Source organism: Taeniopygia guttata, chromosome 1, assembly GCF_048771995.1.
Source record: "Taeniopygia guttata chromosome 1, bTaeGut7.mat, whole genome shotgun sequence".
NCBI classification, from domain to species: domain Eukaryota; kingdom Metazoa; phylum Chordata; class Aves; order Passeriformes; family Estrildidae; genus Taeniopygia; species Taeniopygia guttata.
This window is the reverse complement of record NC_133024.1, coordinates 103,084,674-103,105,796: the sequence shown is the minus strand read 5'-3', so window position 1 is coordinate 103,105,796 and position 21,123 is coordinate 103,084,674. Positions and strand designations below refer to the sequence as shown.

Sequence of the window (21,123 nt, the reverse complement as noted above, 5' to 3'; positions counted from 1 at the left end):
TTCCTGGGGTTTTTGCCTCACAATAAAAATTATTTAAAAACCAAACACATTTTCAAGAGGGGGAAAAATAGAGGGGCAGCAAGAGACAGAGAGGAGAAGTTTAGTCTTGAAAATGGTGAGCCAGTAAGCTCCAGTTAAGGAATGTTTTTTCTGTCCTCACTCCCCACAGTCTGTACTCGTTTTGCACAGAACTCATTAAGAATTTTAGAAGTGATTTTTAGGAGGTTTTTTCCCTTGTTGGTGATTGGGAATTTTTTTCCAGTGAGTAGTAACCATGGGGCTGAGTTCCACCCTAATGTTAAGAGTTTCTTTCACCTGAACAATGTCAGGCACTCAAAGAGTAGCAGAGGATTTGAAGATTTGGCCATATATTGGTACCAGTTAGTATTTAGAGTGATCCCTAAATTTGAGATGCATCATGTGTAACAAGCAGAACTTTCCAGAGTAATAGAGAGCTGGGGAGGAGCACATGAATGTCTATGTGCTTGATGGAAAATCTTCCTATTTAAGTCATTGAAAATATCTCTAATTGGTTTCTTCAGGGCCTAGTATTCACTCTAAGGTTTCTTCTTTAAAAATTAAAAAGAAAAATGGAGAAAATATTAGTTCAGGGACAATTGCAGCAGTTCTGTGGCTTTAACATCAAAGCTCGGTCAGCTTCATTCTCCCTGTCCCTCAAGTTGGGTTTGTTCTCTCACATTTTCCTTCTCTCCTTCAGGGAACATTGACAGCTTTCTTGCCTGTCTTCCATTTGGAACAGGAAGCATAAATTATTTCTTCATTCTTGCTTTATTCTTCCTTATACCTTCCTCTATTGTTCTCTGAGGAGTTTTAAGCCATTTAATTTCTGTATGCCCAGGTGCACCAAGCAAACGATGTACCTTCCAAATGTGTTTCATCCATCTACATCATTCCTATTAAACATCATCCTTCTGATTAGCTATATTCATTAAGTTTGGCTCTCATCCATGTGGAAAAGTTTGTCATCTGTGTTCTGTATTTTATATAAGCTAATACTTTCCCAGAACATATTCTTAAAGTCCATTTCTCTTGCTTTCCTTTGTACTCTACAAAGTTAATTGAATTTCATCAGCAGTTTTTCTTCTACCATAAAACAGTTTAACACATCCCAATCCATCTCAGGCATATGATTATTTTAGCAGCATAAGCTCACATGAAGTTGCTTTACATTGCATTGCAGGTGTGTCAGAGTAAGGTCAAAAGGGATTACATTAATTGTTCTGTCATGAGACAAAATTCCTTTCAGGTGATGGTGGCACACTGCATTGAAAAGTGAATTCTCTAGCAAAGCTGTGCCAGAAGCCCCGCCAAAAATTTATCAAAACAGAAAAATGAGCAGCCCTAAATGTACAGTTTCTGTAGAAGGAAAGAATCTGTGTTAGACAAATAGTATTTTGATATGTAATTCTTACTTTTTTAAATTAATTATTCTCTGAATCTTTAGAATATTTTAGCAATATATTCATGAGCTATTTTGTCAGCTCTTTCCAGAATATTAGATTAACTCCAGTTTTCTTTACATGCCCTTTTCCTGTGCATCCATATAGTAGATTTCCTCTCAAAATTCTAACACTTATAGTGCCATGTTTTAGTCTTGCTTTAAACCATCTAATAAACTAAACTATTAGCCACAAATTGTGGCTATTCCTATCAGCCTCTAAATTTGTCTTAGTTAACATCCTAGGTAATTTCAACAGCAGAAAAGGTCTTAAAAGATAATTATTCCAGCTACAGTTATCAAAGAAAACAAGTGAGATCAGAAGAAAGTTGAGGAAATTTTAAATGATCTTTATTTATAGATCAAAAAAGCATCTTTCAACACAAATCTGAAAAATAAAATAAATATATAACTTTGGGGAAAAGACTACTGGCATGATGCCATGCACACATCTGAAATGCAATCTGAGAAATGCATGAAGTTTAGGGTATTTTTTCAGACAAATTGATGCAAGTATGTTTACAGAATACAACAGAATTTGTGTTAAACTGTCCTCAGCTAAACTCCAACCATGCCTCTTCCCATTCTAAAGAAATATGGGATACAAGCTTGCATCTAATCTCACAAGGTGTGTAATTAACCTTGCTGATGAAAACATGAAACATGATTAACAACATCAAAACACACCACTAAATGCTGCCTTGTAGGAGCTTTCAGTCTGAAAGCTCCAAGTTGTTCAGCTGCTCTGAACTCAGAGCAAATGAGGCAAAGTCTGTATCAGTAAAAGGACTCTGCCTTCATTAATCACACTGTCCAACACCTACTTTTCAGTGCCAGCATCTGTGTACCAGCCAACTCAGACTCTAGCTGTACCATATTAATAAGAAGAAAATTACAAGACTGTGCAAGAGTAGATAGGGCACTTGTGGGCGCTGACCTCATTTCACTATTGTTGACAAATGCACTGCTATATTTTAAAAAACTGTCTAAAGATGAAGGCTTGGGTTCCAGTTCTTTCTGCTAAAGAATGACTCCCAGATAGGAATTCTTTTTTTTTCACATGACATATCTCAACAATATTAGCAACAGATACCTGCAGACAGTGTCTCAAAAGTGACCTAGGAATCTGTCTCTTTCAAAAATACCCCTCATTTCTATGTATAGACACATGGAAATGCCTGAGACCATGATTTGTCTTTTCTTACTGATGCTTGGATTGAGCCACCAAGTGGACACATGCAGTTTAGGTGCCTAAATCTAGGTAAATATACATGCACTGAGTAATCTGCTTTAATGGCCAACAGAGACCTGGGACTGGACACTTCTGCTGCCAGAGCAGATGGAGCTGCTGCCACTGAGCCACGCTCCTCCCCAGCACACCCAGCTGAGAGCAGGAGGCCAGGAGCCCCAGGAGGGCCTGTGCCATGCCTGCCAGTCTTGTAGGGATGTCTTTGATATCCCTGATGTCACCAGTTTCTCAACTGTGGCCAATTAAATCCCTGTTCAGCACAGGCAAAGGACTCAGAATAAGTCTTGCAGGCTCCCAGCTATAGCTGCACAGTTCAGGCTCCATGACCTGCACAGGGTGAGGGGTTTGGCTCAGGGGTGGCCTGCCCAAGCACATGTTCCCAGAGCCACTCAGGTGTCCTGGGGGATCTGACACATCTGCATGACACTGACAGAGATGATACAAAACCTACAGAAGATCTTTTCCCTCTGCAGCACCTGTTAAGCACCAGGCCAGAGTATTCTGGGAACTTTTTGTGGAGGACTGAGTCAAGTCTCCAGTCAAGCCTTTATTTTATTCTGCTGATTTTGCTGGGGTAAATTCTCATAGTACAAAAAACATGAGAAGGTGCTGAAAGCAAATGATGTACTGACTGGAACAATCAGACACTGAGACCCATTTAATGACAGTATTTTCTTATTCCCATTGAAACTGGGGTTTTCCTTGACTGGTGATACAATTGATAAGAGTGAAGAATATCAGGTTCACAATGTTGTGAGCAAGATAAAAATCATCAGCCCTTGTAGCATTTATAATGCAAGAAACCCAGTTAAATTATTTTGATAGCTCAAGCAAGAATGTTGGATTTACCAATCCAAATTAAATTCAGTGTTTACTTGCTTGAATTGAGAAGTTATAAATCATTGCTTTGGCAACCATCCCAGATAGCAATAGGTTATGAGTATTAAAAGAGGATTAGATTATAAACTCTTTTATAAAAACTCAATATTTTCCTTATGTCTCAAAAATTCCAGTAAACAGTGTTCAAAATATTTGGAATTTCCTACAAACATGACAGTAAGTTAACAACCTTTGTACCATTTATAACCTTCCTTGTGAGTGACCATTACTGTAGGTATTTATCGAAGTGGATATTCATCTTGGAGTATAAATTGAAACAGATGTCAGTGAACAAATACAATTTTATTTTCTAGTATGTTCACAGCAGCCAGCTTGAGAAAAGACAACAATTCCAAAATCAGAAACATGGTGCTTGCTGGTGCTTTTACCAGGTGTTCTAAGAACCTCTTTTTACTATCCTGACTGAGCTAAAATCACTTAATCTTCCACTAGCAGACACAAATATGAGTAATGCCTCTGAGACTGACAAGGGGAAGAGTTAATATAAAGGTCAGATAACAAAGAGCAAGGCACCACCTTGAATACAGAGTAAAAAATCAAGTTGCATCTTTCTTGACTTCAAAATGAATCCATCAATGAAAGTAATGAAATAGCTCCCAAGAGCAACATGTAAATCAGGGGATTAATCTCTAGTGAAATGTTTTATGTTATGGAAACCCACAAATAGATTTGATTCAGTGACAGTAAATCAAACATGTTGGATAGTTCTGTTTGACTGATGAGTATACATGCCACTGGCAGCAGGGCGATGACATACACAGGATCACAATAAAATACACTCACTGGCAGTTCAGCAGCCATTGCTCAGTCACACCAAAGGGGGAAAAAAAAGAAAAAGAAAGCTTCAGGCAAAAATGCAATCCAGATAATAAGAATATATTTTTCTTCTCTGCTTTTTCCTTGCTACTCTTTTCTGCTGATGAGGGAATTAGCAACTTCTAAAGATGGGTGAAAAAATAATATTAAAATCTGTCTGCAAGGCTTTTTTGCCGTTATTTTGTGTTATTAGTGACTTTCTGCAGTTAAAGCATACCTCCATAATAACTTTGGTATATGATCTGCAAGTCTTTTCTCATGCTTACTCAGCTCTCAAGCTTTATTCTATGTGACTCTGACCTTTCCACTCTCTATTAAAGCAGTGGTTAAGGTAGAAAGGGCTGCTGTTAGTGATAGTTACTGTCAGTGCAGAAGGAGAGGCAATTGCCAGGGACATGGAGAAGGAGATGAAGTTGCTCTGAATCACACTCTGGTGTAGTTTGTGTCTTTCCATACAGGGAGCCCAGGGAGGCTGGGGCCAGGTTATTCCACACTACATCAGCATTGTTGCTTGGCTCACCAGCACCAAGCTCTCCCAGCTACCAGGCTCCTTCAGCACATGCCAGAGTTCACAACTAAACAGAAACAGCTCTGCCACTAAAGCCACAACAACAGCTACAGCAAAGCCTACTGGTGTCTGCACGGATTGAGGAGTGTTTTGAATATTCTCTGGAAAGTATAACTTCAGAGCTTTAGACCTGAGGGAAGTTTAGACTTCACAGCTAAATGAGCTCTGCCCAATCTTGCCAGTGGCTGAGACAAAGAGGGTTTGCTGCCAGGAGAGGAGGGCAGGAAGAGACAAAAAGGAACACCTGGGCTGTAGAGGAATAGGTGCTACCAGAGCTTCAGAGCACTTCAGGCCAACAAGAGATCGCTTAGCACAATGAAAAAGAGATCCATGAAAAAACTATGACAAAATAAGAGACATCTATATTTATATATTTTTTAATTATTTTGTTTGGGAAAAAAAAAAAAAAAGAGAGAGAAAACAGAAAATATTAGTGATTAACAGTCTGAACTTTTAATGAGAGTGAAAGGTCTGGAGAAGAAGGTGAAAAAGTCCAAACCCCACCACTTTCTGGATAAACACAGAGTCCAGGGCCGTGAAAAAGAGCTCCAGACCTTATTATGTGGTCTTTACCCATACAAGTCATATCAAGTTTGTGCTGGCTCCCACTCAGCCTTCTCAGCATCTGTTACGGATACAGATGGAAGCCTGTGAGTTTCCAGAGACATAGTAGAGGCTGTTTCCTATGGCAGGGATCAGGCAACTTGGCTTCCCAAGAGACAGTCTTGTGCTAATGATGCTGCCAAGTAATAGTCCAGTAAAACTTCTGTCGGAATCTGTGGGTATTGATGATTCCGAGATTGTAGAAAGTCTCTGTCTTTGTGCCCCACTACCAAAGAAGAAGCCATAATGTGCTGTTTTCCAGGTTGTTTATTCTGTTTATCTCTAAGATGTTCTGCTGCCCTGCCGCAGGTCTGTCCTGCAGGGCAGCGTGTGGGGCTCTGCCCTCAGTGGGATGTTACAAACATTATATACCAGAAACTACCTGTGCTATATTTACAATAATGTGCCAATATCTGTCATCTACGTTGAACAGTGTGTCCCCAGCCTAAACCAATAGAAAAATGCCAACACTACAGTGAAACATGGAGGGCATGAAGAAGGAGAAAAAGGACAAGACACACCCAATTTCCTCCATCTTGTCCCCTTTGAACCCCTAATCTAGAAACCTAAAATTTTACTTTTGCACCCGTGCCACACTTAATTATTACTCTTATCAAACACTCAGAGCTTGTAATTCATACTGTAAGATTGAAAACTCTTTTCCATGGGCAGAGATCAGAGACAGTGTCTCTCGGGGCTCTGTACAGGGGGGTTCCTGACCCTCTGCCAGGGTCCCAGGCCCTCCAGGGTAGACAGAGGGAAGCCCTGGATTCCCACAACATTCAGTATGGCAACCAGTGAAAATGTTTATTCACTGGTGTTTCTGTTCTTCAACTCCAGACTAGGCTTGTTGTTAATGAGCAGATTAACTGATGTTCTTGGGGATCCTGTTTCACCTTACTATCGTGACTTCTAACCAGCTCACTTTTTCATTCCCAAGACTTCAGAACAGAGACATATTGGGATTACCTGGCAAGATTTTGGCAGCAGGTGTTCCTTCTGTGGGACAAAACCAGAGACTAGCTCAAGCTGGACACACAGTTCCAGCCAGCTCCAATGGACTCGCCATGGGACAGAGCCAAGCTCATCAGAAAGGAGAGGGTGGTGCTCCAGACCCCAGAGCAGGGGTTCCCCTGCAGCCTGTGGAGGACCATGGTGGAGCAGGTGTCACATTGCAGCCGCTGGAGACACTGCATCAGGTTGATGTGTTCCAGAGGAAGCTTCAGCCTCTGGAGAACAGAGACCTGGCAGAAACTGTGGCCTCTGGAGAGGAGTCCACACAGGAACAGGTTTTCTGGATCTGTGGCCTGTGGGGGCCCCACACTAGAGCGATCAATTCCCGAAGGGCTGCACCCTTTGAAAAGGACCCACTCTGGAGCAGTCCTTCAAAAACTGCAGCTTGTGGAAGGAGCCACGTTGGGGCAGTTTATAAGGAGCAGATGCCATAGCAGCGACCCCATACTGGAGCAAGGGAAAAGCATGAGCAGGTATTAACAATAAAGACACAGCATTGTGGTCTGACTGCAATTCCCATTCCCTGCTCACAAGAGAAGGTAGAAGAGTCAGGAATTAAGGAGTTGAGTCTGGGAAGAATGGGCTCATGGAGGGAAGATGTTTAAGTTTCTCTCTTTGCTTTTCATTATTCTACCCTATTTTTAATTGGCAATAAATTAAATTAATCTTTTTCAATTCAAGTCTGTTTTTCCCATGAAAGTAATCAGTCAGAAATCTCCCCATGAACTTTTTAATCTTATCTTCTTACCCTGTGCTGCTTCAGAGGAGGGCTGAGAGAGCCTTGATGGGCATGTGGCAGTCAGCCAAGTTTAACTCACCTCAGTATGGGTTAACTCATTCAGCTGTCAAGACCAGACAATGAGGAAAGCACTGGCTTTAACTCAGAAAAGTCCTGGGTAAAGAAAACAGTGAGTTGTGGTTTTCCCACCAATAGGATCAGTGGTCAGGTTGGTTGCAACTCCCAGACCCTACAGGGAAGAGAGATCAGTCATTGGGGATGTTACGTCGGAGCTGTCTTGAATACTCAAACATTTTTCTGGTTATGCTTATTTTGAAGTTTGGTGAGCAATAAGAAGCTCAGTGCCCAAGAAAGACTGCTGCTTCAGAAGGATATGTTGATGACAGAGGTCACTGTAGGACTATCGACATACAAGGCAATCTATGGTTTTAGTAACAGGATGATCTGTACTGCATTGATGGGTTCAGTTAACACAAGGCTAGATGAGGCAAGAATGAGATTTTACCACTTCCTTCTCTCATGAAATACTGGTGAAATCAGCATGTGCTGATGACCAATTTTGTAAGATATTTACAAGATCTAACTTAGATAATGATAAAATAAACTAGTGTAATGGTATACTAATGTAGAAAGCATGTTAATAGAAATGCAAGTAAAAGGAGGAGAAGTCTGAGATATATGAAAGTATTTATGTTTTACAAGGTATGTGAAAACAAATCAAAACTTTTAACAAGTCCTCCAAGCCTCCTTAGAAAAACCTCTTCTGGTAGAAAATGGAGAAGGCACAAAATAACACTTTAATCCAGGTTACCCTCCAGCTCAGAACAACTCATCTAAATCCCCATGTTTAACTGGAGAATCTTTAGATAATCTTATCCAGTTAAGTACTGCCACCAAGGATTCATTTGCTATTTTTATTTTTCATTTCTCAAGTTTACCCCAACTGTGATTTTAGTGCCTCTGTCAGAATATACAAGAGTTTCCTGGTAAAAGCCGTAAGAACTTGTTAGCCATAACACTTTGTTGAGAATTTCAAAGTATAAGCACTGTTTTAAACATGCCAGGCAAATCTTTCTTCACTTGGGCCACTTCACTCCAGCTGAGGGTCCCAAGGTGAGCTGGAGGTAAGCAGAACAAATGCCTCCCTGCAGTACTGTTTAAAGAGCAGTTCTGTGAGCAGGTGCTTGGATGTGTGTACAGCTGTGGTGTGAGCCAGCTGAGGGACAGTGCCCTGCCCTCCCACACTGCTGGAGCACAGGACAAAGGGGAGAGATAAATCTGCATGTGAGGGCTGATTAGATCCATATGTCCTCACTGCCTTGGGGAGGAAACAATCCATTGCAGGACAGCAGATCCAGATCTAGAGTGAGAAGAGAAAATGAAAACCTCCTCTTTTCACTGACTATTAGCAAGGTTTCTTCTTTTGTGAAGTACCAAAGCAAGAGATCATTGCTGGGTGAGCCATGTACATTTTCCAGCTTTATCCAGTTACTCATAGCCTGCTCTCCACTCCAGCTCCTCAGGAGATTGTTATTACAGTCATGTAGCTGCCATAATTGTGAGCCTTTATCTTTCCAACAAAGGCAGTCCCAAGGGCGACCAGCAGCACTACCCACTCCACCTCCCACCTGCAGCTGTCCACACAACGGCTTCAGTGCCTGGGGAGGCTGGTGGGCAGCCTTGTGCATCTGTCCCTGGCAGCTCACTAACCTACCAGGAATCTGAGGAACACACTCCCCGGGCTACATTTCAGCCTGCACACACCCTTGCCCCCAGCCATGACAGAGCATGCACAGTACTTGGTCTTGAGGGCGTCTTTGTTACAGCTGCAACAGGAACTGGACAGAGACAATTTATCTTGCATTTGTGGATGTCTTTTGCTTTTGGGGATAAAAATGTGATGTTATTATAGCTGCTGTTCTTTGCCCTGCTGTGTTTTTATGGGAACATAAGGACAGATGTACTGGGCTGAGTTAGTTTTATAAACCAAACAACTTGTGTTTAAATGTGACCAGTCACACAATCCTTTCATATATTTGCTCTTCTAATGTTGCTTGTTCTGATTTTATACTTTTTTTTTCACACCTTGTCCCGCTTTCAAGTTTCCTTATTTGTGAACGAACAACAGAAAAAAAAAAAAAAAAAAAAACCAAGTGATGATTTTCACAAAATCTAGCAAAGTTGTTGGAAAAAGGTGTGAAAATTTCAGAACTTAGTGTCACAAAGTTGCTAGATAATTGTATTTCATACCAGCATAAAGGCTAAATTAGATCACTTTGTGCTGGATCTCTCTGTGTGGAGACTAATGGAACTTATGGATCATTGTAAACATCCAACAGTCAACTCATAAAATTCTGTATAATGTTTAGTAAAGAAGGAAGGATCAGCTTTAACAGCTGAGAAAATATAAGGATTCTTTTTATTAAATAAACACACAAAGATTCTGTTCAGTTTGAGTCTGTTAAGGCTTCTGGAAAGATTTAGTTCATATTGGACCCATTCAAATCATCACTAAAGGATTTGCCTGCCCTAATCTTATTTGAGAAGTGATGTTAACACTGTTTCTTTAGCTGAAAACAGCCAAAGAAGGTAAAGGCTGAAATTACATCAAATGCAAGTGGTCAGTAGATTTTGCAACACTTCAAAAGTATTTTTTAATGATAGTGATATTTTATTCTTACCTACATGCATGTTTCTGCTTTTTGAGGGTTCTTGTCCTAAGAAAGGTATATAAATGAATGACCTGGGTTTTTAAACACCATTTCATAGCTGAATGACAATTTATAAATACTTATGACCAGTGCTAAATTACATCTATTGAACTTCATATTTTACATGTGTGCACATGTGTTCAATTTAAAAATTCTTCAACTTTAGCTGCAAAGTCATGCTAACATTCTAGGTATGCCTGATTTGGTCTGCCAGAAAAAATTACTTTACACTAGTAATGCTATAACAGGTTTTTGTGTGTAAAAATCCACTGTAGCTCCTTTTTGACTCTCCTGCTTAATCTTCACTTGTTTTGGCTGACAGAGTCTAGTGTTTGGCCAATTAAGAATGTTTAGTTACACACTTCATTGTTCTTCATTATGTCATGTTTGGTTAACATCCATACAAGTGTTTTCCACCAAACCAAGGATATCCCATTTTCTTCTGAGCAAGCAACAATACATCTTCCTGTTGCCAAGATTAAGACAACACAGTAAGACCATTAAAAGGGAAATAAATAATTTTCTTTGTAATTTAAAGACTGGAAATCTCTTCTCTCACGTTCCTTAACTTTTGTATCTCTTGGTACAATAAATCATTTGTAGGCAGCATTTGGACTGAAAAACCGACAACTCCAGACACTTTTACTTTCCAGGGACTGCCTACTTCCCATTAGCTGTCTCACTACCACTGCTTGACGAAGGCAATAAAACCAGTTACATTATGTTTCCTAGCATTGTCAGGGATTTGGGAAGTGAATAAATTACCAGACAGAAATATAGAAGTCAGGCACCACATTTCTCAAATTACTGGGACTCTGTACCAGGAACCACAGCATTTATATTCCATCAGTATGTTTCCAAATGCTTGTGTCTGCATTTATTGTGCAGCTTTAAAAAAACAAATACTATGCACAGTTTTTGTTGCTGTTTGAAGCAGGGTAGTTTTTATTACTAAGAATAATGCTGGCTAAATATCTTACTGGAGTTTGTTTTCCTTTGCTTTTAGCAAAAGGAAATGTTGAAGACTTTATTACTCCTTTCATACCTGAACACTAATGCAACTTTTAAATTTCATTTTCTTTTAATTAATTTATTACTGTATTTTATTTTTGTTTGAGTATTTGATTTTATTTTTATTGCTACATGTACTGGATTCCTGTACTTCTTAGTTAACATTCCCTTGGTGAAAATTATTTGGACCTCATTTCTAGGATTTAGTTACCTGGAGTGGAAGTTTAAGAACACTGTTTTATCCTAGTGAGACAGCAGGGAGCCCCACCAGTATTTTCTGTGCTGAATGATTTTCAGAGCTAATGCAGTTCTCATTCACATGGGTATAGATCAAGAGTAACTCTACTGATAGGAATACATTTATATTTCAGGAAGTATATATATATCAGGTGGCATTTTGCACTGAGCTTTTTTCTCCTGATGGCGGTTAGGAATTGCAAAGGTAAGAATGACACAGCTTGTCAAGCCCAGGAATCAGCACTGGTTCCTATGGCAGCTCTTGATCTGTCCAGGTGCCCAGCCTGGCTCCATGGCAAAGTGCCCAAGGGGGTCAAATCTTACTGCTAGTCTTGTGGCACATATTTGCAGCTCAGAACCTTCTTCCATTTCAGTATGAAAACTCCTGCTAACTTCAAAAACAGCATGACTAGACCTTGAGGTGAAACAAAGCTCAACAAGCAATATATATACCCATAGAGTGACTCAACTGGATACGTCTCACTGGAGATTTTTCAATTCTAAACTTTTCAATATCAGGGTGAAGTTGCATTTCTAATAGAATCTAAGTCTCTGTGCTCTCTATAAGGCCCAGGAGCCCACATCTCAAGGACAGCATAATGCCTGATGCTGTTGAGGCAGGGACGGACAAAAAGACTCACACAGCTCAGAAAGAAAAAGAAGAATGTTTATTGGCAGGAGGTGGCGTCCCTTAATAGCCAGGATCACTAAGGTGAAATATGGTTGGTCTCAAAGTGAAAACCTTTCACACCATTGGTGCACTACGAATAGCACGCTGTGGTAGAACATATCTGTAAACAACATGAACAGAAAGAGAGATAATAATTGTTTTCATTCCCTCTCCTAACTTTCCCAGGCTAGGCCTGGGAGAATTCTCTTTTTTTTCTCTCTGACTGAACTGAGAACATCCACAACGGTCTACACAAAAAGTGACACCAGTGACTTGTGTCCCCCCCCAGGACCCCTCTCCATCTCTCAGTGAGACTTCCAGGGCATGTAGCTTGCCTGGGGCAGTAGATCAGAGCTTCCAGATCCAGATAGAAACCGGGCATACCCAGCAAGAGCATCCAGTGAGCATGGAGAGTATGACATTCATAGTTCATCAGTGAATAATGGGCTATGAAGCTCTGCCTCAACTGATACTGTCACACTTGCAGAGCTTCCTTTTCCTTTCCCTGCTTAAATAGTGATTATTCTCACAATCTATTGTGGGAAGTTCAAAGCCAGACTTAATCTCTGGCTATCACCTTATCACCTCAGAAAATGGGGAGAAAAGTGGTGAGAAAGAGCCAAAGAAAATGAACAAACCCAGCATTGCAGACTGCAAAAGTAAAATACTCAATAAAAGCTAGACAAGGAGGAGGTGACAAATGATATGAAAATAAATCAAAGACACAGTGTTAAATCGTGAAAAGTTATAAATTTCAGGGTGTCAGACCTTCAAAGAGATTTTCAGAGAATAATTTGACAACTTTTCTGGTAAGGACTGATTTTTACTAGAGCAGGGAAATTCAGCAGCTCTCATTTATATGTACTTCAACAAAGCATGGGGACAAACAGGAATTAGTTCAGCTGGAGAAGATGAAGAGAAATACAGGATTTATAACAAGTCTATTAAATTGTCTGATGAGGAGGCAATATTGTTATGCTGAAAACAAACTACTGGTGTTGGATAAAGGTCCAGAATGCTGAAGAATTTGCCCTTAAAATTGTTTGCAGTTTTGTTAGATAACTCAGTACAACAAAACAGGAATGTGCTAATAATTTTGGACATGAGCATAAGAGATTTTGTCTGTGCAGGAGAGGATAAGGTTATCATATTGTGAGATGTGAATGGACTTTGATTTGGATGATATATGATACTAAAAGTATGCTGAAAGTCTTTAAAGAATAATAAAAATAATATCTGCTATAAGCAGAAATCTTAGAAATTAGAAACTATAATGGAGGGGAAATTACTGTGTGTACAATTTTCAACTCTCACAGTCCTAATCAATGAATCTTAATTGGAAAAAATGTACAAAGAAAGCCACATTGTTCCCATGACCACACCAGCCTTTACTACACAAAAGAATAAACTAGGCTGAGTTGCTGACAAAGCAAAGAGAATATAACTGTTCTCTGAGAGAATTTGTAGTAGCTACCTGCAAAAGCATACCTCTAAAAAACTGTGATATGTCTTGGAGAAGCTAAATCCTTGAATGGATCCCCAATATCTTCTGCCTTCTGTATTCCAGTATTTCTTTTGCACAGACTATGTCTGGCTTCAAAAGTCCCAAACCTTGCTCTCTGCTAAGCAAAGCAGCATTTGTTTATGGTCCAGAAGCAGAGCTGTGCACAGTTAATACTGTGAGTCCCACAGCACTATGAACTTAGGTACACCTTTGTTCAACAAATTGTAACACCTGAACACTGTCATCTTTATTTTGGCCTCTCATCAGGTTAAGAAATTTGCCTGAGCTAATGTTAGGCTGTCAGTTGATACCAAATAGACTCCATCTGCTCCTTCAGAGGCTGTGATTAGTAGTTATCCTCAGTGGCTCCGAAATTATTATCCTACTGTGGTGCCTTTGGCATTAGCCCTGGTCCAATACACCTGTCAAACCCCATTTTGAAGAGAAGGCATTGTCAAAAATTGAGGTGCTGTCTGACTCTGCCAGGTGTAGCAAGTGTTATTTTTAGCAAGATGCAGACTCAAAACAGGCACAACATTTTTAAAGACAGTTATGTTAGGAAATGTAGAGACAGTAGTGGGAAAACAGTAAGAAAAAAAGTAATTCAACAAGTGAATGGGATTGAAGAAAAACTGCTTTGATGTCAGGACTGTTGTTTATCGTTTTCACTTTGGTCAGGAATCACCCTTGAGAGCCCATCAATGTAAAGAACTCATACTTGAGACAAAGTAGTCTTATTTTATTTCTCCAGATATGTGTCATGATACTTCTTAGTTTCCAGATTTGCATTTATACCAAAAGTCTGACTCAGGACAAGAAAACAGCAGTGTATAGAAAGGAGCAGGGAGGAATATCTAACTGAGATTGAATATTTCATCTTTAAACATTTGGTGTACTGAGCTTCTTGTAATTTGGGTTCAAGTTTCTTAGCAAAATGTTCTTACTTTACCTCCAGTGAATTTAAATATCCAAATGTAAACTCTTTGACATTTTTCAGGAGTTTACTGTTCAGCTATACATTGCCTGTTGCTTTTAATTAATTAGAGTAAATTCAAACTTTTAGTGCCTAAGGATTTAATTTTTAGTTAATGTTAATATAGTTGAGAAAATACACTGCCTTGAGATTCTTCAATTTACTTGCAGTAAGTGTACATTTTACTGGTTTTCATGTACATATATCACACCACATATGAACTGGTAATTTACCCCAAAAATAAATATAAAACCAAATGTTATCAAAAAATAAATATTCATATAAGTAGTTTTCTCTAAAGCACAAGTGTTTGAAAATGTAAACCTTTCATTATGCCCTTTGGTAAATTTCTAGTTCTATCAAATATTTATATAAAGGTTGAATCAAGCCCAGTCAAGGACTTTACAATTATAAAAATCTGCAGCAACCACCTGGTGCTGAAATTGGGATTACTTTCATTATATTGTAATTTCATCAGTGATAGCCTCTTTGGTATTTAACACCAATACAGCTTTCCAAAGCCTGATGCAAACATCTTGAATCTTTTCCAGAAAACAATATGAAGTTCGTTCATCTGGGAAAGAACTAAGATAATATTTTACATTTAATATGATTAAGTAAATAAGCAGCCGTGATTTTCATGAGTTGTAACATTTTCTTAGGCTTCAGGGTTAGCCCAGTGCAGAGCAGATGGCTGCACTCTGATCTGTTAAGGGAGCTTAGATAATTGCAATGATAAAATAATATTTTGAGAGGGCTGTTGATAAGTACCTAGCCTGACGCAAATGTAAGATGGCATGCTTGGATGATTTGTGCCATTTGAGATCCTCAAGTCATGAAAGGATTCAAAACCTGAAGTTGCAGGACTTTGAAAGGTGAAAAGGAAAAATAGTCCTGCTACTGGGCAGAACAAACATCTTGCCAGAACCTTCATCTCACTGCTTCACCTCTCAGCTGAAGATCTGCTCTGTATTACAGATCTCTCGCACCCATTCACATCCTGAAATCTCAGGAACAGTGGGATACGAGAGGTGTTGCATTTAGTCTCCATAAAGGTAGGACCATGATATTTTTGTCACCTCTGCAATGCTTTCCTGAAGTCACACACACTCCTCTAGCAATTTCAGGTGAAAACTGGCTTATAAATATCTAGAAAACCAGAAGTAAAAAATAGCACCAAATTTAAGTGAGCTGAAATTTCCTCAGCAGAAACTGAAATTAACAACCTAATCCAAATGTTGTTTCTTTCATGGAAAGCTTTAATTATTCTTTTTTTAATATAGTTTCAAAAAGAGAGTCTCACTGTCAGAGACAGGGAGAGTTTGGCTTTGGGTTTTGGGGCTTTTTTGCAGCTCTCCTATTCCAGATTAGTGAGAAAGGATAGGAGTGGTGTAGGAGGACTGGAATCCCTTTGGAGTGTTAACTATACGTCAGCAAAAAGACTATCACAAAGAGTACCAGGCCAAAAGACAATCCCAACACCATCAATACTTAGGCTTCTTTGTTTCAATCTTGTCATTTGATGCAAATTAAAGCAGCATAAACAATTTATTGGCATGGAGGGATAGTTTCTCAGAACTATTTCTTCATAGCTTATAGATAATTTTTTAAGTTGCAATAATACGAGAAATGCACACACTGTGTAGTAAATAGGTCCTAGTTTTGCTTAGTGGCAGTACAATGAGATGTGATTTGATGCATGTTGATAACAGAATTGATAATAGAATGATACCTTAGGTGGCAATTCTTTCAGCTTGTGAGGTAAACTGGGACAGCTACGAATCCTCACAGTGGGGATTCCCTCTCCAGCCTCTTCTGAAAACAAAGCAACAAAGGGAGCCAATATATTTCCCTGACTGACAGGAACAATTGGTCAGTGGCAGTGGATTTCAGGTGGTGGTGACATGCAACAGGTTCAGGAAAACTAATAGTGACTATTTCTCTTTTTGTGTATTGCTAAGAACTCTCAGCTACATCTGCATATTACAATGGTCAGAGACCTCCAAGCATGAAGTCTTCAGCACTTTGGCAGTGCCACTTAGCAGAAAACCTCTTGGGACCTTTTCCTATTTAGAGGTAAAACACGATGCTTTCTAGACAGCATATGACAACTTTGAGAAAGACTATAAATTATGAGAACAAAATATGAACCAGGATGAGCTATTAGGCTGGGGTTTAGGAATGGTACTCCCCAATTTAGGGCTCCCACTGAGACTCTCCAGACCTGCCGCTCGCCCACCTTCCTTCTCCCCTGTGTCAAGTTGGAGAGGAGAACTGGAGGCACAAAAGAGGAAGATCACAGGCTGAAATAAGAAAAAATGTATTGGAAACATCAACGAGATAAGAAAACAAACAGTAACAGGAACAATGTTAATAACAAAAGTGTACAAAGGAGAGAGAGTGATTCACATGCAAAATGGTCACCACAGAGCCTGACCCAACCCAGCCCAACCACAGCCACACTTCCCTGCCCACTCCCCCCTGCTCAGAACCGGTGTCACCCAAGCACTCCCACTGCCACAGTCACTGACCAGAAGAAACCCCCTCTCCTGGAAAAACTCCCCTCTCCCCACCTTGGCAAAGATGTGACGTGGTGTAAAACAACCTCTGTGCTCTGGCCATGCCCCTCCTGGCTTCTGCAAGGATCAGCCCTGCCCTGGGCAGAGCCAGGACACAGGCTCATTTATGACTTAAGCCATTTCTAGAGTATTGTTGACTGTTGGGTGTAAAATGCTGCTGCTGACTGAAATTCTCATTTTAACTTTAATAGCTGAGACACTTCATGTAGCTCAAAATACCTGTGTGGTTCTGCTATATGCACCGATTCAATAACATTTTGTCTCTTTCTTATGCCTGCAACTAAGATACTTTCTAAATCTAAGTGAAAATGTGACCTTTTCTTGATTATTCTTGGTGGCATATTTTCAATTCTCTTGGCTTTCTATCTTACTCCTCATAACACTTTTTTTAATTATGTGTATACATCACATAAAACGAATAAATTTTTCTTGCTATTCTGCACAGATATTTTTTCCTGAGATATCTTCACTGCCTTTCCAATTCTCAGAGTTTTAATTCTATTTAATCTCCTTACTGCTACCTTTCATGTTTTGCCTTTGCCATTTCTATTTATAAAGCAATAAAATACCAAGGAATCATGCTGACCTTTCCAGGTAATCAATATTAAGGACAGTCAGCTATCAGCAAATATTGTTTCAGACAATAATTATACCGGAGAGTGGCAGTTTCTCATTCATCAGCTTAAGCAGGTGTCTTGGGGAGGAAATAGGAATACCTAAAGTACCTGAGATTTTGCTTCAGAAACATCATTTTTGATACATACACATTAGCTGGGCTTGGTTGAGGGTAGTTTCTGCTTCAAAGCAGAGTGTTGGCACTATTAGCAGAAAGAGCATAATTGCTCCATGGATGACAAATGACTGTTCAAACTACTAGCACAATGCTTTATTGTCTTTTTGCAGTGGAGGCACTTCACCAAGATTAAAAGTGAAAAAATGTTATTAGATTTCCAGCTTAATATCAAGAGAGTAAGGAGAATTTGGAGTACGAAAAAATGCCTGATGTTTGATCTGGAGATGGAATTATTTGGGACACATACTGGTATAGTGGGAACTATACTGTAGTCATGAAAATTTCAGAGCAGGAAGCATGGGATTTAAAAAAGAAGGGTCATACTATCCCAAGGGGCACACTTTAAGGTTAAAAGAAACCATTAGTTCTTCCCAAAGGCTTCTTTTATTTGTCTATAAATACAGATGATGGAGGGAGAATAATGTTCAGCCAGCTGGTGTCCTCAGATGCTCCCTAGAGTGGAACAAAAAGATAAGCAATTATTGCCAAATAAATGGCAAACTACAATTATCACCAAGGGAATGTAATACTTTACAATCGTAAATCCTCCGTACTTAGCATGGGAGGGGGAAGATTTAAGTTGTGTGAAATGAAAAAATAGAAGGCCATTAAGAAAATTGCTATTGTCAGATTTCAACAGTGCCCTGTGCCTTTAAATCTTAAACTATTTTAACTACTGTTTGTTTCTACTTTTCTTAACCTTTTCCTAAAGCCTCTTGAATTTGTACTAGGTTGTCTTGATTTTAAAACTGATTCCTCATTGCTGGCCATATTTTTCATCTTAATGTTTTCTAAATTTAGAGATTAAACATCTTTTTTTGTTTTTGTCTTGAGGAAACAGAATATTTGGGCTCAAATATTTCAGAAATCCAGGTTTCTGATCATAATAATGGATAACAACAAAAACATTTCTGTTATAAATGCAAGTCGTGTCTGTAAGCTGCATCTTATATGCACCAAGCTTCTGTGCCAGGGACGTGAACCCCTCTGTTACTACAGAAAACACTGAACAAGGCAGGAACTTTAAATATCTTCAAATACTACCTGTACAATTGAGTTTATCACACAGCAGAGCTCCCTTTATAGTTAGTGCAGAGAAACAGGTATTTGTAGGCATTAGACTTCTGATCTCTTTTAGAATTTTTCTCCATGTCTGTAACAGGAGCCTGGTCTAGAGCAGCAAGTCTGTAAACAGATGTCTACAACACCTACAGCTAGAATGAATCTAAATGGGCTTTGCCATATACCAATGCATCTAATGTCTTGTACCTTGTATACAGAGTTTAAATCAACTTTGACATGATGATTGGGTAAGCATCCTCATCGTTTTTAATGAGATCATTACAAAATGACAAATTACAAATCTGCTTCCCTTAATGTATGTCAATGTGATTGCAAAACAAAGAGGTTTGTTTTTTGTTAGACAGTTGCAATAAATAGATGCCAAAATACATGCATGGAAGAATTCTATTTCTACAGCAACACCCAAGCTATAAAATATAAATTACAGTTGGGATTTGCATAGTTCATCTCAACGGGCAAAGTGAACCTGACTTGCTCTGAATTCAGGGCATTTAACACAAAAGAACTTCTAGGCAGAATAAATGCAGTAAATCAAATTTATTTGTCATTTATTACCTCTTATGCATTTCCTCTACAAATGTTCTTTAGTCCAACAAGTAGTCTTTCCTGCACATGCAGGTCATCTGTACCACCTGTATTCATTTGGTAGGTCAGACTTCCTATGTTTAGATTCATGTTGCATGCCCACAGGCTGGTCAGAGCAGATTCAAAATCCAAATAAAACCATGTCTAAACCATGCTTTTACAGCCAAGGCTAAATTCCTATGCCATTAAGGGGGTACACAATAAGTGTAAATAAATTAATCTGAATAAGTTCTTTAAAAAAATATTGAAAAAACGACAAGTTAATTCACATTCAAATCAAACACATATGCTTACATTAATAAAAGACAATAAAAACTACTCCAAAGTTATGATAATTGTTTCTACAGCACAATTATTTCTGATGTAGGCAGACTTTTCTCCTGACTTTCCAAAAATCCAACAAAATTTGCCTTCATCTAAAATACAAAATGCAAAGAAATACACATTAATGTGAAAGTATTGAGAGGATTAAAAGAGATTTTCTGCTGAGTATTTTTTCCATTCATTTTTTGTTCATTATTTCTTTAAACTGTTTTGTTCACAAAATGTTTGTGTGGCTAAATAATTGCACTTGCATATCAGAATGACAGACTGAAAGATAGTTGTGATTAGAAGAATTTTTGATTTTTAAAGAAGTAGGAAACATGCCTTTTTTCTTTAATAAAGCCAAATGACATCTCTGAGTGCTGTTGAGATAGGAATATACAGTCATTGTTTTGTTGCTGTCCATGGCATGAACTTTCATTTCTTACCAGAAATACCTCACTATAGAACAGAGTGCCATAGTAGTCTCTGCTTTTGTACTATTTATTTTTTTCTATCTTACAAATTTCATCTCTTTGTCCATCCTACAGGTGTAAGTACCACTCAAATGAAATTGGCAGTAAAAGCAATATCTGCCAGTACCCTGACACTTCTATGGAGGCAGAATTTCCCCTGAAAGTTGTTTCTTCTCAGCTTCACAACGCGGTGTCCAATTTCCCTGAGGTAAAGTAGTCAGTGTTTTTAGCAGAGTGAGCAAATTCTTGATCCATCTCTGCTGGACACTGCCCTATCTTTTGTGTGAATTTAGCTACCAGTCAGAAGTCTTGGGCTGCTTTCTCTCTGCAGAATGAGTGTCTTGAGGCGAGGATAGAAGCTGGTGATAGAAGCATTGTATTTCATAGTGTGCTTGGCATGTCCAGCATCACACTTGGACCCAGAGGCACCTTCCTGCTGCAGTATCTGTATTTTATTTGTTAACTGTGCCACAGGTTTCCTTCCAAGGAAGATAATTGTTGAACCTGAGAAGGCTCTACCCTATCCCAGCCTCTAACCTGGTTTTAGAGCCAAAGCATCACACCAGAGTGCCAAAATGTCCCAGTCTTAGCTCCTGTGCTCTCACATCCTGCCAGATACATGACTCAGAATGTGCTGGATCCTGTGAAGAGACTTGAGCAAGATGAGAAAACCTCTCTGAGAGCCAGACTCCCAGGCATTCAAGCCAGTAGCAAGCCCATTCCTGGATAAACACAGATTTTCCAGTGTGTTTTCCACAATGCAGAGAAAATGGACATTTCTCTCAAAGCAGAGGCTGTGTAGATGTCTCCGTGGTGAGGTAAAATTTCTGCTTCTCAGCAAGGTGGAAAG

At 39.2% G+C, this 21,123-nt stretch overlaps 1 long non-coding RNA gene across 2 annotated transcripts in view; it reads left to right on the top strand.

The window, feature by feature from the left end:
• LOC121470553 (uncharacterized) overlaps positions 1-21,123 on the top strand; it is an 80,810-nt gene that overhangs the window by 26,523 nt on the left and 33,164 nt on the right. For both annotated transcript variants that reach the window (XR_012057937.1, XR_012057935.1), the window contains exon 2: positions 20,349-20,481. This is a non-coding gene — a long non-coding RNA (uncharacterized lncRNA). The remainder of the gene's footprint in view (positions 1-20,348; positions 20,482-21,123) is intronic.